This window comes from Mytilus californianus, unplaced genomic scaffold, assembly GCF_021869535.1.
Source record: "Mytilus californianus isolate M0D057914Y unplaced genomic scaffold, xbMytCali1.0.p SCAF_10, whole genome shotgun sequence".
NCBI classification, from domain to species: Eukaryota; Metazoa; Mollusca; class Bivalvia; order Mytilida; family Mytilidae; genus Mytilus; species Mytilus californianus.
This window is the reverse complement of record NW_026262582.1, coordinates 35,109,687-35,125,686: the sequence shown is the minus strand read 5'-3', so window position 1 is coordinate 35,125,686 and position 16,000 is coordinate 35,109,687. Positions and strand designations below refer to the sequence as shown.

At 33.9% G+C, this 16,000-nt stretch overlaps 1 protein-coding gene across 1 annotated transcript in view; it reads right to left on the bottom strand.

The window, feature by feature from the left end:
* Window positions 1-6,043, bottom strand: part of LOC127718005 (probable nuclear hormone receptor HR38) — a 45,104-nt gene extending 39,061 nt beyond the window's left edge. Inside the window, exon 1 of the mRNA XM_052223901.1 lies at window positions 5,628-6,043. The gene's annotated coding sequence lies outside the window, so the exon portion shown is untranslated. The remainder of the gene's footprint in view (window positions 1-5,627) is intronic.
* Window positions 6,044-16,000: the final 9,957 nt, after the last annotated feature.

Sequence of the window (16,000 nt, the reverse complement as noted above, 5' to 3'; positions counted from 1 at the left end):
AATGAGGCAACACTCAACCAGAGACCAAATGACGTAGAAGTTATAGCAACTATGGCTCACTGTACGGCATTCAGCAATAAGTAAAGCCCATACCACATAGCAAGCTATAAAGGGCCCTAAATGACAAATGCAAAACAATTCAAACTAGAAAACAAACGGCCTGATTTTTGTTCAAAACAAAAAACAAAACACAAATATAATATGCAGCATCAAACGACAAACACTGAACTACAGGCTCCTGACCTGGGGCAAGCACATACAGAATACATCAAGTTAAACATGTTTTGGGGTGCCTACCCCTCACCCATCTTGGGTCAATTAGTTAGAAAAGGTTTGACTGATATGATCAACTGCGGCTGAAAAAAGCTACCGTCAGGACATAATAAATTTTAAAAATAGGCACGAACAAGGCCTTTATATAAATTTTAAAAATTACTTCAACGTTTTGATGCATTTGAAAAGCTTAGATTTGAACTATATATATATTTATTTCTTATGCAGCAAAAATCCTGCAATCTGATTGGTTAATTACCCCGGTGTAAATAACACCCCACCCTTGTTCACCCCGGGATAAATAAAAAGTTGCCAAACATTCCAAAAAATAAAATTTTGGCAAAATCATAAAGAAACAAAAATTAAAATGTAAAAAAAAACAAATAATAGAAAATAAAAAATTAATTAATTTGAGGACAAAAATTTATGTATTATACACCTCAGGGTGTATGAATTTTCCACACCGGTGTAAAATTCTGTACACCCCTGATTACACCAAGATAACTAATAATATGCCCTATGTTTGTACCAGGATAACTTTTACGTACGTAAAATACATTAAACGATTCAATGGTGTAAAAATTTAACCACAATCATAAATTGTATAGTACAAATATGTCAGAAACATACATTCAGTAGGGACATTAGTTTTCGGAAACATATTGCCTCGTCTTTCATGCTTTTTTTTAATATAAATTATATAACTTACGTAAAAATAGTAATGTAATTTTTATTTTTTTTTTCATCCCACACACATACACGTTTAATTATAACTTGCTTGGCAGTATTAAATCGCACTTTTGCCCTTTGGTCTTATTGAAAAAATCGAAATTCAAAGAGTTCAGTTATTGATTATACCTTTTTGCCTAATACTTATGTTGGAGTCTTTTTTTCGTTTTGCTGCCTTGCATTGTGTATAGTAAAATTGAAAAGGGCAATAAAATTAAATTACAATATCTAACAATCAAAAACCAATAACCTATATATGTGTGTATGTACATTTTCTAGGGGCAAACTACCAAACAATAAAAAAAAAAGGATCAAACGATATTCTATTTTTATGTCCCGCCTACGATGGTATATTTTCCGGTCAGTAAATCGGTCGGTTTGTGCGTTAATCCGCTCCCCCGTAAAAGAATGAAGTATTGCTTAAATAGATATAAGAAGATGTGGTATGAGTGCCAATGAGACAACTCTCCATCCAAGTCACAATTTGTAAAAGTAAACCATTATAGGTCAAAGTACGGCCTTCAACACGGAGCCTTGGCTCACACCGAACAGCAAGCTATAAAGAGCCCCAAAATGACTAGTGTAAAACCATTCAAACAGGAAAACCAACGGTCCAATCTATATAAAAAAAACAGAAACGAGACACACTTATGAACCACATCAACAAACGACAACCACTGAACATCAGGTTCCTGACTTAGGACAAGTAAATGTATGTTGATGATGGATGGTTGCTTAACGTCCAGTGGCAAATTAATTATGAATATTCAGGACGTTACGAGAACATGTTAATGTAATATAGATATTAACTTTGCTTTGTACTAGACCGACACGCCGAGTCGGATTTTTAACGTGCTTGTTCAAAAGCTATAACAGCTTACAGGAAGACATGTCACTTTACCCGGACACATTATTCTGACTCCGAGCCGATCAGTCTTTGCTCTTACTCCTTAATACCGCGTTCTTAGCGGGGAACCAATTTTATAGTCTCTGGTTTGACCCGACCGGGATTCGAACCCACGACCTACCGATCTCGAGGAGAACACGCTACCACGAGACCACCAAAGAGATCTGCTTAAATGTAGAATTAAGAATTTACAGTAAGTGCTGTTAACAACGCAAGAGGTGGTCATGCAAACGTGGTATTAACTCTTCAACTCTTGGTTTCGACAACGACATGCAACTTAGTGTTTTTATCTAGATTTCAAGGTTCACTAAACATGGAATAAAAGATAGTGCGAGCAAAGCATGGTGTCCATGGGCGCATATTCTTGTTTATCATCTAACATCCAGCAATATATATATAAGTCTGAAAACTAAACCCAACAGTTTTAGAATTAGATTTTTATGCTGACAAATTTTTGTCTCTCACCGGGATTTGAACTCACACCTTTGATACACTACATCACCAATCGCTTAGCCTCATGTCCAGCGCTCTAGACCACTCGGCCACATCCGCTATATTAAAATATAACTTCAATAGTCGTAGTTTTACCTTGTCACGTAAGGCGAATCTAGAGATAGACATAAGACATGTGTTTTGAGCGTGTGTAGGTGCTATATTATTTTTTTATACACAATGTATTTTTATTTGTCAGCAATCAAACTCAACAATTTTTATATACCGTATGAGATAATGATTCAAATCATTATACAGACACTAGAAATAGGTATGTCATACAAACAAGTCTAAGCAAATGACAACCATACAATTTATATATGTTTGTGCTGTATTTAGACCCCTCTAACAAGAAATTTGTTTTGCATGCACACGTATAAAAATTGCGGTTTTTATCCAACGCAATCATGGGTTTGAACGTTGTTTTCAATTTAGACTTATATATAAACAAGTCTAAATTGAAAACAACGTTCAAACCTATGATTGCGTTGGATGAAAACCGCAATTTTTGGTAGAGAGGTTTAAATACAGCACAATCAACATTGTAAAAAAGACCAAACAAGTGAAAAAAGTATATTTTAACAAAACGCATTTGACTAACAGGTCGAACAACGGATGTTCTTAAACCCTGCTGACTGCCACTGGCGATTGCCAAATAAACGGATCACAAGTTGTAACAAAATGAATCTTTATTATTAATTTAATACCAAACAGAAAACAATAAACTTGCGGAAAAGATGGTATACCGCAAAGATGAGGTGCAAACATTTGTACACAATATCCGTATGTCTCTTCAGTGATGTTAGGAATCCAAAACTGTATTTGGAAGGCCATATAATTTAGCTCAATTTAGGATAGACTCTTGAATTTTGAAAGAGTCGAAATAGGATGAACGGATCATATAAATCCGAAGGCAAATATAATACAAGCCCAAACGAAAAAATATAAATAAGTCTAAATTGTAAACCGTTCAAAGGTCAATATGCTTCTCTGGGTCGATATAATCTCGTATTGACCTCAACCAAAGGCTACAATTGTTATATTATTAATCAGCAACTGTAAAATTGGGGATTTCCTCATGCATTTGAACTATTATTTTATGTTTCTTTAATCACTCTGTAATGTCTATGTCATGTTGTTATTAATGTTATCCTCTATTTTTTTATTTGATTTTTTTGGTGTTTTAACGCCACTTTTAAGCACCGCTTTTGGGCTATTTCGTGGCGGCCAGTTTATATTGGTGGAGGAAGCCGGAGTGCCCGGAGAAAACCACCGACCTTCGATAGGAAAACTGACAATCCTAGTCAATTAAGATTGGAGTCGAGTGCACCCGCACGAGCGGGGTTCGAACTCACAACCTCAGTGTTGACTGGCTAGTGATTACAGTAGTAACTACTTAGACCACTTGGCCACCGAGGCCCCAATGTTATGCTCTAAATGGGCCCTTTAATTTGGAAAAATAAAAATATTGTATTGTATTGTATTGTATTGTGAAATGTATTTTTAGTAACATGCTGTATGCCCTGTGCAATACGCTGTTTTTGACCTACGAAAAGCTGAACACAACAGTATTGGCGCGCAAACTGAGTAAATACAAATGTACATGTGATCAAGTTTTAACGAATCACAAACCCTTAAAAATATTCGATTAATAATATATATTTATATATGTTTGTCATGTATACTAGATACCACAGAAGAAAGATACATATACTACTACATCGTCATTTCGTATCGAACATCAAAGCAACAACAAATTAACTGTAGCGTATACCAGATACCCACAACATAAAGACACAAATACCACTACACCGTCCTAACATTGTTTGATATCTCTAACATCAACTCAACAACAACATGTAGCGTATACCAGATACCATTACACCGTCCTAACATTGTGTGATATCTCTTACACCAACGCAACAACAACATGTAGCGTATACCAGATACCCACAACATAAAGACACAAATACTACTACACCGTCCTAACATTGTGTGATATCTCTTACACCAACGCAACAACAACATGTAGCGTATACCAGATACCCACAACATAAAGACACAAATACTACTACACCGTCCTAACATTGTTGGATATCTCTTACACCAACGCAACAACAACATGTAGCGTATACCAGATACCCACAACATAAAGACACAAATACTACTACACCGTCCTAACATTGTGTGATATCTCTTACACCAACGCAACAACAACATGTAGCGTATACCAGATACCCACAACATAAAGACACAAATACTACTACACCGTCCTAACATTGTTGGATATCTCTTACACCAACGCAACAACAACATGTAGCGTATACCAGATACCCACAACATAAAGACACAAATACTACTACACCGTCCTAACATTGTGTGATATCTCTTACACCAACGCAACAACAACATGTAGCGTATACCAGATACCATAACACCGTCCTAACATTGTTTGATATCTCTAACACCAACGCAACAACAACATGTAGTGTATACCAGATACCATTACACCGTCCTAACATTGGTTGAGTACTCGATATGAAGTAATGACAATCGATGACTTATACCAGATACCACAACAAAAGGTTAAAGTACCATTACATCACCCTAACATTTGAAGAGATATATAACATTATGCAACAACAAACTGAAGAAATTAAGGACTTCCATTAAATTATCCTTGCATTGCTTTAGTAGTTGTGGTATTACCCCGCGATATCAGTGATTCACGCGTGGTGTGTTTGTGTGTGTGTGTGTGTGTGTGTAAAGGGGGGGTTAAAGGTCTTACGCCCCTTTTGATTGGAAAATATATGGAAAATATATTACATTTTTAGTATAAAATCGTCTCGATCAGCTCGGCGCAATATGTTCTATTTTCTAGATTTACGCCCCCTTTTCATAAATTCTGGATCCGCCCCTGAATAATTCACGCTTTGTTGCAAATTCTAGGTTTTTCTGTTAGAAAAATCTTTTTAAAATGAATATAACTGCCGATGGTCTAAACAGAGGTTAGAAATAGATAAGAAACCTTTTGCATTTGTCATCGAAAAGTACATTTATGCTTTGTGCACGCTCATAATTAGCATGTGTTCGTCAATAGGAAAAAAATATTTCTAGTGTGAAGACGTTTTTTGGGTGATGGGAAGATGTCACTGCTCAAAAAAAAATTCTCAAGAGTCCAAAAAAAGGTATTTATAACTTGTCTTCATACCCTTTTAATACTTACCATGCACGGTATATCACAAAAGTCAGTAGAATGCCAACGAGTAAAATATGACTTAATTGGTAGCATAGCGGCAGTAAAACTTTAATAATGACACGTAAATCCGTTTCTATGTAATATCATATAATATAATATGACTAAATGTCATTTCAACGTAGAAGAAACTATACATCCATTCTGACGTAATCCAGGCGATGATTCGCACATTGTTGACGAATTAGCACATATTTTCTTTAACTTCCATTTTGTCCAAATGTCTCACTGGTCAGGAATATATATCCATTTGTTAAACATGTATTGAACCCAATGTCAACAATAAGCCTCGGAAATCTTTGTCAGGACTCTTTCTTTTTGGCCCTAGGACCTATTGTTAATAAAATAAATTATGCTTAAAATTCTACAAAACTACTACATGTTCTAGAAGAGTTTATTTTGGAAAAACCTTCATTGATATAAAATAAATCTATATATACCATAGGATAAGGCAAATACGTAAGGCAAACAATTATGTACGTTAAGGATACAAAATTTTCATTATGACGCAAGCAATGACAGTCTCGTAGCGTAGCAACGATTCCAATTGAACACTGATTGCGTTTTTCTATCGATTTAGCGGAAGCTATTGGAAGTGTTCTACCAAATGCTCTCGTTTGTTGATATAAATTTAGCATTGATCGTCTGCTAAAATTAGATCATCATCGTCAGTAGACGATCTATTCACCATCACTATGACGTAGAAATATCTCTAAAATTAGACGCATGACGACCTTATAATACTCGAGGTATTGTGCGTTTATAAGTCGTGTTAACCTGCCGTGTCGGTAACTGACAGTAAAGTTAAGTGTAGGTTTACGCTTCGATTACTATGAAATTGTAGGAGGTATACATGTTTTTTTAACAATACAGTACTTTTATATTTTATTATATTTTAATAGTATGTCCATAACACGGAATTTATAGTGTAAATCCGAATTACTGTGTTATCTGTGACTCTCCACGCCCGCGTTATCGTTAATAAAAGAGGGGGGTCATAAAAGAAGATGTAGGATACACTTTAATGAGACAGCAACCAAACGCCAAATATAACCATCCGGAATTGAAGAGGGCATTTAACAATAGAAAGGTGTCCATATAATGTGGGTCAAGCTCAAAATTGTGCCGAATCTGAAAATGCCGTTGGTTACATAGACATTAGACATAAGCTCAGGACATAAGACCCTCCCCCACATAAGACATTATTTTATTTACCAATCATTGGCCCTTGTCAGGCAAGATACATAAACATCATAATAATTATAATAAAACTTACAAGTTTTTAGTGAAAATGTACAATAAAGAAATAAGTAAAATATGAGCAATATAGGATAGTATTATTACAGTATGATATGGTTGATATCTGTGTTTAGTGTATGAGGTCGATTTCATAAAAATAGATATAAAAAGATATTAACAGGAAAGAGGGGGTGGACAGGGGTACCCTTCTCCCACCTCCCGCCCCCTATCTCCCACCTCCCACTTTTAGAATCTTTTTTTCTCTCCCACCTATTTTTTGTCTCCCACCTCCCGCCCGCCCGCCCGCCCGCCCCTCCCCCCTTCTCCCACCTCCCTCAATAGCTGCCCACCCCCTCAGGAAATAATAGGACAAGAGATATAGTTTCTCATTTTGTAGTAAGTTCTTCTCATGACCAGTGCATAGCAGTAAGGAACTTTACATCACCCGGTGACACAATGCAGAGGTCATCAATGGGGCGGTCATTCAGAACCAGCTACAAATATTATAATGAGATTTATATCCCGGTTCTCCTCATGACTAATGCACAGCAGCAAGGGGTTGACATTGCTTCTGTGCAAGATTCATCAAGGAACTTACTAAGGGGAAAATTATAAAGTTAAAGCGATAAGAAGAAGAGGGAGGTTAATCCCAACAAAACTTTTCATATTTCTTAAGAATAAAAATGTAGCACCAATTTCTCTTATTTTATCACATCGGGGCTATTATCAAATGTCCTTCAATCTTTTCTTATATTTTCTCAGTATTACATGAAAATATTCTGTCTGTAATAGGTTCAAACAACATTGTGATGTATACCAAACTATAATATTTAAATGGCCGACGATGGTTCAAATCTGCAATGTTGACAGATTTCGGAAATTTGGAGTATTTATCCAAAAAAAGTATAAAATCGCGAAGGACATTCTAAATTCAAATTCTAAAATTCTAAGGGAAGTAGAGTTTTATATTGTCATTCGAATACAAATACATTAATTTTTGTAAGAGACGTCCTTCGATGCAAAATTTTACAGTAACGCGTGAAATTTTCAGTATTTAATTATATCCTCAACAGCAATATGTAGCGCTAGAGTAACATTTATATTCATTCGATATATGTGAAATTGTTAATAATCTGTGTGAGAATACACCAAAAGGATGTTCGCTGCTCTTGACTTTTTTGTCACATATTCAGAATCTTCTGGCTTTATCCATGTAGCGCCATTACAAATTTTGCATGCTAACCCCTACTCCTCCTTTCACAATTAAATTACATATAGTTTAAAAAGCCATTTTTAAAAATCTCATCAAATCCTTTTTATCTTGTTGTAGTTTTTTTAAAGAGAAAAGGTGTCAATTTAAAATGTATGAACAATCTAGAGAAAATATTCCCCGCCAAATATTCAAAGGCTCATATCTCAAAAACAAGGACATGGACCTATAATTTTTTTACTGCTATTTTAGTTCCGTTATTTATGTACTAACAATTTATACCAGTCTTTTAAAATGCTTGTTATTTTGACACAGAGTAGCGAACATCCAGGTTCTAAAATAAGAGGTTTTTAAATTAAAGCGAAAACATCTCCTCTTATTTGAATACAATTTTATCGATCTTACAACATAAGTATCTGACTTTTCAGACATACGCATAATGCGTTTGTAATGGGAGATGTTACAAGTTTCATATATGTATATATATATTATTTTAATCATTATTATTTTTAGTTGCGGTCTTTTCTGGCAAGGGGACATAATTCAAATTTGAAAAAAAATAATTCCAAAATGCATTATTCGTATGATAATTTCTTTTTTCTGACACAGGTAAGATTGATTTTTATGAAATTTTGTATGCAAGTTGAGAAAAAGGAACTGCATATGAATATCGATAAAATGAAATTAGAATGCATGTAACTTTTATGCTATCATATATCGAGCAAACTGAATATCCAGTAAATGTATAGAATATACTTAAATCATCATACAAACATATTTTTATATAACTTTGACAAGAAAATACTAACAAGAATATTTCTACAGGACCATTTTCATGTAAATGAAGAAAGTATATTTGTTAGTTAAACATTGGGATAGTAAAGATTAATTTAAGATCCAACTTTTTTTTATGTTGACATGATGATAAAAGAGAGGCGAAATATACCTAAGGGATATCCAAAATCATTAGTTGAAAATTGAACTGACAATGCCATGGCAAGAAAAACGAAAAAACGACCAAAAAAACACACAACATAGAAACTAAAGACTGAGCCCAACAAAAACCGGGGATTATCTCAGGTGCTCCGGAAGGGTGAGCAGGTCCTGCTCTGATTAGTATTACAAAAATACAAATCTGTAACTATCAATGGTCGGTTTCGCCGCTTTCAGATTTAAGTTCCACATAGCATCAACTGTTCAGTAGCTAGTATGGCCCGTTACCATATGTGGAATAGGCTCTGCTTACCCTTCCGGAGCTCCTGAGATGATCCCCGGTTTTTGTTATATTTTCTCAGTATTACATGAAAGTATTCTGTCTGTAATAGGTTCAAACAACATTGTGGTGTATACCAAACTATAATATTTAAATGGCCAACGATGGTTCAAATCTGCAATGTTGACAGATTTCGGAAATTTGGAGTATTTATCCAAAAAAAGTATAAAATCGCGAAGGACATTACAAACAAATTCTTAAATTCTAAGGGAAGTAGAGTTTTATATTGTCATTCGAATACAAATACATTAATTTTTGTAAGAGACGTCCTTCGATGCAAAATTTTACAGTAACGTGTGAAATTTTCAGTATTTGATTATATCCTCGACAGCAATATGTAGCGCTAGAGTAACATTTATATTTATTCGATATATGTGAAATTGTTAATAATCTGTGTGAGAATACAAAAAAAGGATGTTCGCTGCTCTTGACTTTTTTGTCACATATTCAGAATCTTCTGGCTTTATCCATGTAGCGCCATTACAAATTTTGCATGCTAACCCCTACTCCTCCTTTCATAATTAAATTACATATAGTTTAAAAAGCCATTTTTAAAAATCTCATCAAATCCTTTTTATCTTGTTGTAGTTTTTTAAAGAGAAAAGGTGTCAATTTTAAATGTATGAACAATCTAGAGAAAATATTCCCCGCCAAATATTCAAAGGCTCATATCTCAAAAACAAGGACATGGACCTATAATTTTTTTACTGCTATTTTAGTTCCGTTATTTATGTACTAACAATTTATACCAGTCTTTTAAAATGCTTGTTATTTTGACACAGAGTGGCGAACATCCAGGTTCCAAAATAAGAGGTTTTTAAATTAAAGCGAAAACATCTCCTCTTATTTGAATACAATTTTATCGATCTTACAACATAAGTATCTGACTTTTCAGACATACGCATAATGCGTTTGTAATGGGAGATGTTACAAGTTTCATATATGTATATATATATTATTTTAATCATTATTATTTTTAGTTGCGGTCTTTTCTGGCAAGGGGACATAATTCAAATTTGAAAAAAAATAATTCCAAAATGCTTTATTCGTATGATAATTTCTTTTTTCTGACACAGGTAAGATTGATTTTTATGAAATTTTGTATGCAAGTTGAGAAAAAGGAACTGCATATGAATATCGATAAAATGAAATTAGAATGCATGTAACTTTTATGCTATCATATATCGAGCAAACTGAATATCCAGTAAATGTATAGAATGTACTTAAATCATCATACAAAAATATTTTTATATAACTTTGACAAGAAAATACTAACAAGAATATTTCTACAGGACCATTTTCATGTAAATGAAGAAAGTATATTTGTTAGTTAAAAATTGGGATAGTAAAGATTAATTTAAGATCCAACTTTTTTTTATGTTGACATGATGATAAAAGAGAGGCGAAATATACCTAAGGGATATCCAAAATCATTAGTCGAAAAATGAACTGACAATGCCATGGCAAAAAAACGAAAAAACGACCGAAAAGACACACAACATAGAAACTAAAGACTGAGCCCAACAAAAACCGGGGATTATCTCAGGTGCTCCGGAAGGGTGAGCAGGTCCTGCTCTGATTAGTATAACAAAAATACCAATCTGTAACTATCAATGGTCGGTTTCGCCGCTTTCCGATTTAAGTTCCATATAGCATCAACTGTTCAGTAGCTAGTATGGCACGTTACCATATGTGGAATAGGCTCTGCTTACCCTTCCGGAACATCTGAGATCATCCCCCTTTTTTTGTAGAGTTCGTGAATGATTCTCCCTTTGGTATATTCCACCTCATTTTTACTCAGGTCAAGTGATAAGTCTTCGTCATAACAACATTCAGGTAGCAACTTTCCTAGTCAAACTAAAATAAAAAAAAATACTACATCCAAAGGGCTGCCTGGGGTATAGAAATATTGTCAACCCTGGATCTCTCCCGTTCGACATGAAAACCCATGTTCAAGTGGAACGTTCAAGTGGGGCGTTCATAGGTTGTGCGTGTTGTATAAATTCGAAGCCACGTCCGGTCGGAATTTGGGGATGTTAATTCCGATGCATCGTTTAGACGGTGTGCCACGCTCTCTGTGTGTTAAAGAATCCTTACAACAATTAATTGTCTGAAGGTTCCGTAGAAGATGTGGTAGGTTGGACAATGAGACAACTATCAACCAGGGTCATCATGACGTGGATGTAAAAAACTATATAGGTTACCGTACAGCCTTCAACAATGAGCGAAATTCATATCGTATAGTCAGCTATTAAAGGCCCGAACCAAATGTGAAACAATTTAAACGAGAAAACCAACGGCCTGATTAATATCAAAATGATAAACATTAATAAATAATAAAGACAGCAACCACTGAAATACTTACTACAACCACTTAATTACAAGTTTCTGACTTTGAACAGTCACATAACGAATGTGACGGAGTTAACTCTACCCCTAACGATAAAATGTGACCATCTTATATTCGCGGCTATTTTTTTTTCTCGCGATGAGACCTTCTACTCGATTTTGCTGCGATTTATACTAGCGGTTTTCTAACTTTGTTGATGTAACGAGACGTGAATTTTCTACTTGCGAATCTCGCGTAAATAAATCGCTAGGGATAATTATTTGGTATAAAAAAAGGATGAAACCTTTAATACTAGCATTAAAACAAGGCCTAACAAGCCTAACATGGCTTTGCTTTGTACTCGTAACAATCTCGCTTAAAACATATTTCCAGAGTTTCCATAAGTTCTTGGCCATGCAGAAAAATATATCTCAAAATGGTAATGTCATACATTTACACATAATAACATTACTGCATGTTTCATAAGAACCCGTCCTTTTTTCTTGGCTGACAACAATCGAGAGGCACTTCAAAAATAGATTATATTTATTAATTGAATGCTTCGTTTTTATAATTCTTATGGGGTATACAAGCGTTGGTCGAATCACATTTTGTACGAAGCGCGGAAACGCATCATACTAAAAATGTATACAGACGATCAACTCTTTTACAACCTTATAGAACTATAAAAAGAAGTATTCAATTCTTATCATAACAAGTTTATGATACAACCAGGAAATCAAAGAATTATATCAAGCTTTTTTTCTTCTATGCATTGTTTTCATATTGTAACGGATAGCACGTGCAGTCATAGCTGGTGTATTTTATTTACGGAAATAAAATATGTTATTGGAGTGGCTCGCAATTGTAGTCAGCCAATTAAAATTACGGATTCAAATGAAACATACATGTAGTGTAATTATTTCCGTGTAAAATGCAACATCCATGACAGCACGTGCTTCCCTTGACATCGTCACCACAATGTGTAGGAAAACAAACGAAAAATTTGATATACAGGTAACACTTTCTTTCAAGGATGAAGCATACAAATGAAATTATAAAAATTGAATGTTTCCTTTTGTAATTTTATAGGATTGGTAATGCGTTGATCGTGTGCACACAAAATTTGCTTCACTGAACGCTTTTAAACCCCAATAAAATTACAAAACGAATTAAGCATTCAATTCGTAAGTAAATTTGAAGTTTTCTGACAGATTAAGGAGGGTGTCTAAGATGTCGATAAATATTTTATACTCAGTATAATAAAATATGCAACGGTAAGGGATACCATTGCAACAGAGAGGAGGCTCTAGGTGGGTCTTTCATTTCTGTATAGTCTTTGTATTTTATGCCCATATTTCTCTATTTTTTATATTTAACCACCCCATTATTCTTAGTCTATTCTTTATTTTTTTGGTCTATTCTGGAAACCTCACCCATATCCTCATAGAGAGGAAGGTTTAGATATTATTTCCCACACTAATATACGCATACTATTTTTATTTACATGTTTGTCATAAATTTTGTAAATTTACCATAAGGATTAACTGGGTACAGAAGTATGATTATCCCGGAACAGCTTCTGTCTGGCGGTAAAACCTACGCTGACGGGGAGTGCCCGGTTAGCTGTCTGGAATGTATCAATACAAAGACACCGCTGGTCAAAATGGGACCTATGCCACGTGTAAGGAGAAATGGGAGCGTTAAATCCTTTGCCTTGTAATCAGAAGTGTTCAACTTTCCTCTACACGCTTAATCCCCGGCCAGCTCTTGCATAATCTCTTAAAGACATTTTTACCTAATTATAACATAAATCTACTCTTCAAAATGGAGAGCACGTGAGTTACCATTACGAAGATTTAATATGCAATTTAAAGCAAAACTGTTTATAGTCCTAGATAAACTATTAACAATTAGAGAACATCAAAGATAAACCATGACACATCTTTATACATTATCCATGGTACTCATTTGTTATTATATATATATATACACTGAAAGACCAAAAAATCTGCAATGTTGAATAGCCGAAGATGGCACGAATAAAACTCCGTAAATCAAAGTTGACCGTAGATTAATTTGGCTACTGTTTTTATGTCCTGTTTAGTCATATAGCTCCTAAAGTTTCTACGTATTCATAGATCCCTAGCTTTCAAATGTTTAGGTTTTAGAGCTTCTGGCGAAGGTAAATCCAGAATAGCGATTAGGACGAACGAAATTTAAAAAGCTTTATTTCCATTTGTAGGATATCATGATAATAATAATTTTCCAGTGGCAGTTCAAATTTTCCCGACCTTCATCCCGGATGGCCTCCAATCCAGGACCTATACCTATTGTATAAATTGTTAATTTGTTCTCATCTCGAACATGCATGAAATATTTACCACTGGACGTTATGCAACCAGCAATCAATCAGTCAATACATTATGATAAAACTTTGTTTTTGGCTATGAAAAATTTTACTGTAAAAGAAATGCCAAAGGAATATATGTAATATAACACATTTAATAACCAGCATGTGATTTTATCTAAAGTTTTTTTTCTATAATCTTTTTGATTCTCTGTATTTAATTTGCAAAATAATTTTTATTTTGAATAAAATTCAGCTGTAACTGAAAAAGTATATTTTGCATTAAAAAAATCATACAGACAAACGAAAAACGAAAAACAACACAAAAAACCCCAATATCAATATTATAAATAAAATATAATAAATAAAATATATTCATTCATAGGCGTATTTCAAATTATACAATTCACCGTTTGAATTTCCATGACTTTCAGGAGGAGTGATATAAATGTTTTGAGAAAACTCGTTTTGTCTTGAATTCTTAATTTCCAAAAAAAAAAAAATGACATTAAAAGCTTAGACAAAATTTAGTGGACATGTGGGTATATACACAAATTAGAAAACAATACTACAACAACAAAATAAATCCAACAAAATTATATCTAAGAAAGAAATGCTCAACAGTTAAAAAAAAAAAAAAAAAAGAAAGATAACGAACAAAATTTATCCATTCATAGGTCTATTTCAAATTTTAAAATTCGCCGTTTGAATATTTAAAAGGAGTCAGATGAATACTTTGAGATAATATTCATTAAAATATTTTGAAGTGAGTTAAAATTTAAAACGGTGACGTTTTATATGATATTTTAAATGTGTGCTTGTAAAGCAAAATAAAGTAATTAAAAGTTTTGTACTGCTCGTCTGTAAATAGATTAGTTAAAAAAAATTCATAATTGATGTGAAAATATATCTGCTTCAAAATAGCTGTATCTATAATATATCAAAACAAGTTAATTTCTTAACTTTTTTTCAGCGCATGTGAATGTATATTTGTTTTCTTTGTTAGAACCACAGTCGCTTGGGGAATTTTTTCTATATATTATTTTTATGTTTTAATTTTTTAAGTAAATATTTCTTAATATTTTAACTTATTTTCACTTATCTAGTGTGAGCATAAGTTAGAATATCAAGAAACATTTACTAAAAAATATATATATATAAAAAGGGGGGTCCATCCTCCAAGCGCCTAAGGTTTGTACATGTCTATGAAGGAGTCGGAGTTTTCATAAGCTGCATGTGTCTCGCTGGTTTCGGGATCCACTTTGTTATATAATTTGACATTGTGTTAAATTTAAAAAATTTGTAATGTTAACTGAATAAGATATGTTCGAACTAAACATCCTTTATTTCTTATTCATCCTTTTCGGCTTAAGTATAAAAACATAAGGAGATGTGGTTTGATTGCCAATGTGACAACTATCCAACATCCAGTTCATCATGGCATATGCCTTGAATGCAAGCAACTATAGGTCACCGTACGGCTTTTTACAATGAGCGAAAACAACACCGCATGCTTGTTTATTTTTGGTTAATTTGTTTTTAATGAGCTTAAGGTTGACGAGGTGATCATTTACATTAACACACGTCTATTTTGTTCACAGTTAGGATTCAAGAGTTGAAGGTGGCTGAAATTAACACCTAGAAATCCAGAGGCGTGATTTCTGGGTAAACGGATCAAATAACATGTATGATTGAAATCGGAAAAATTTGTGCAAAAAATTGAAGACTATGAAGAGAGGCAAAAGATACCAAAGGGACATTCGAACTCATAAGTCGAATATAAACTGACAAAGCCATGGCAAAAAAAGGTAAAAAGACTAAAAGACAAACAACAGTATACAAAACACAACATAGAAAACTAAAGACTGAGCAACACGAACCGCACCAACAAATGGGGGCGGTCTCGGGTGTTCCGGAATGGTAAGCAAATCTTGCTTCACAT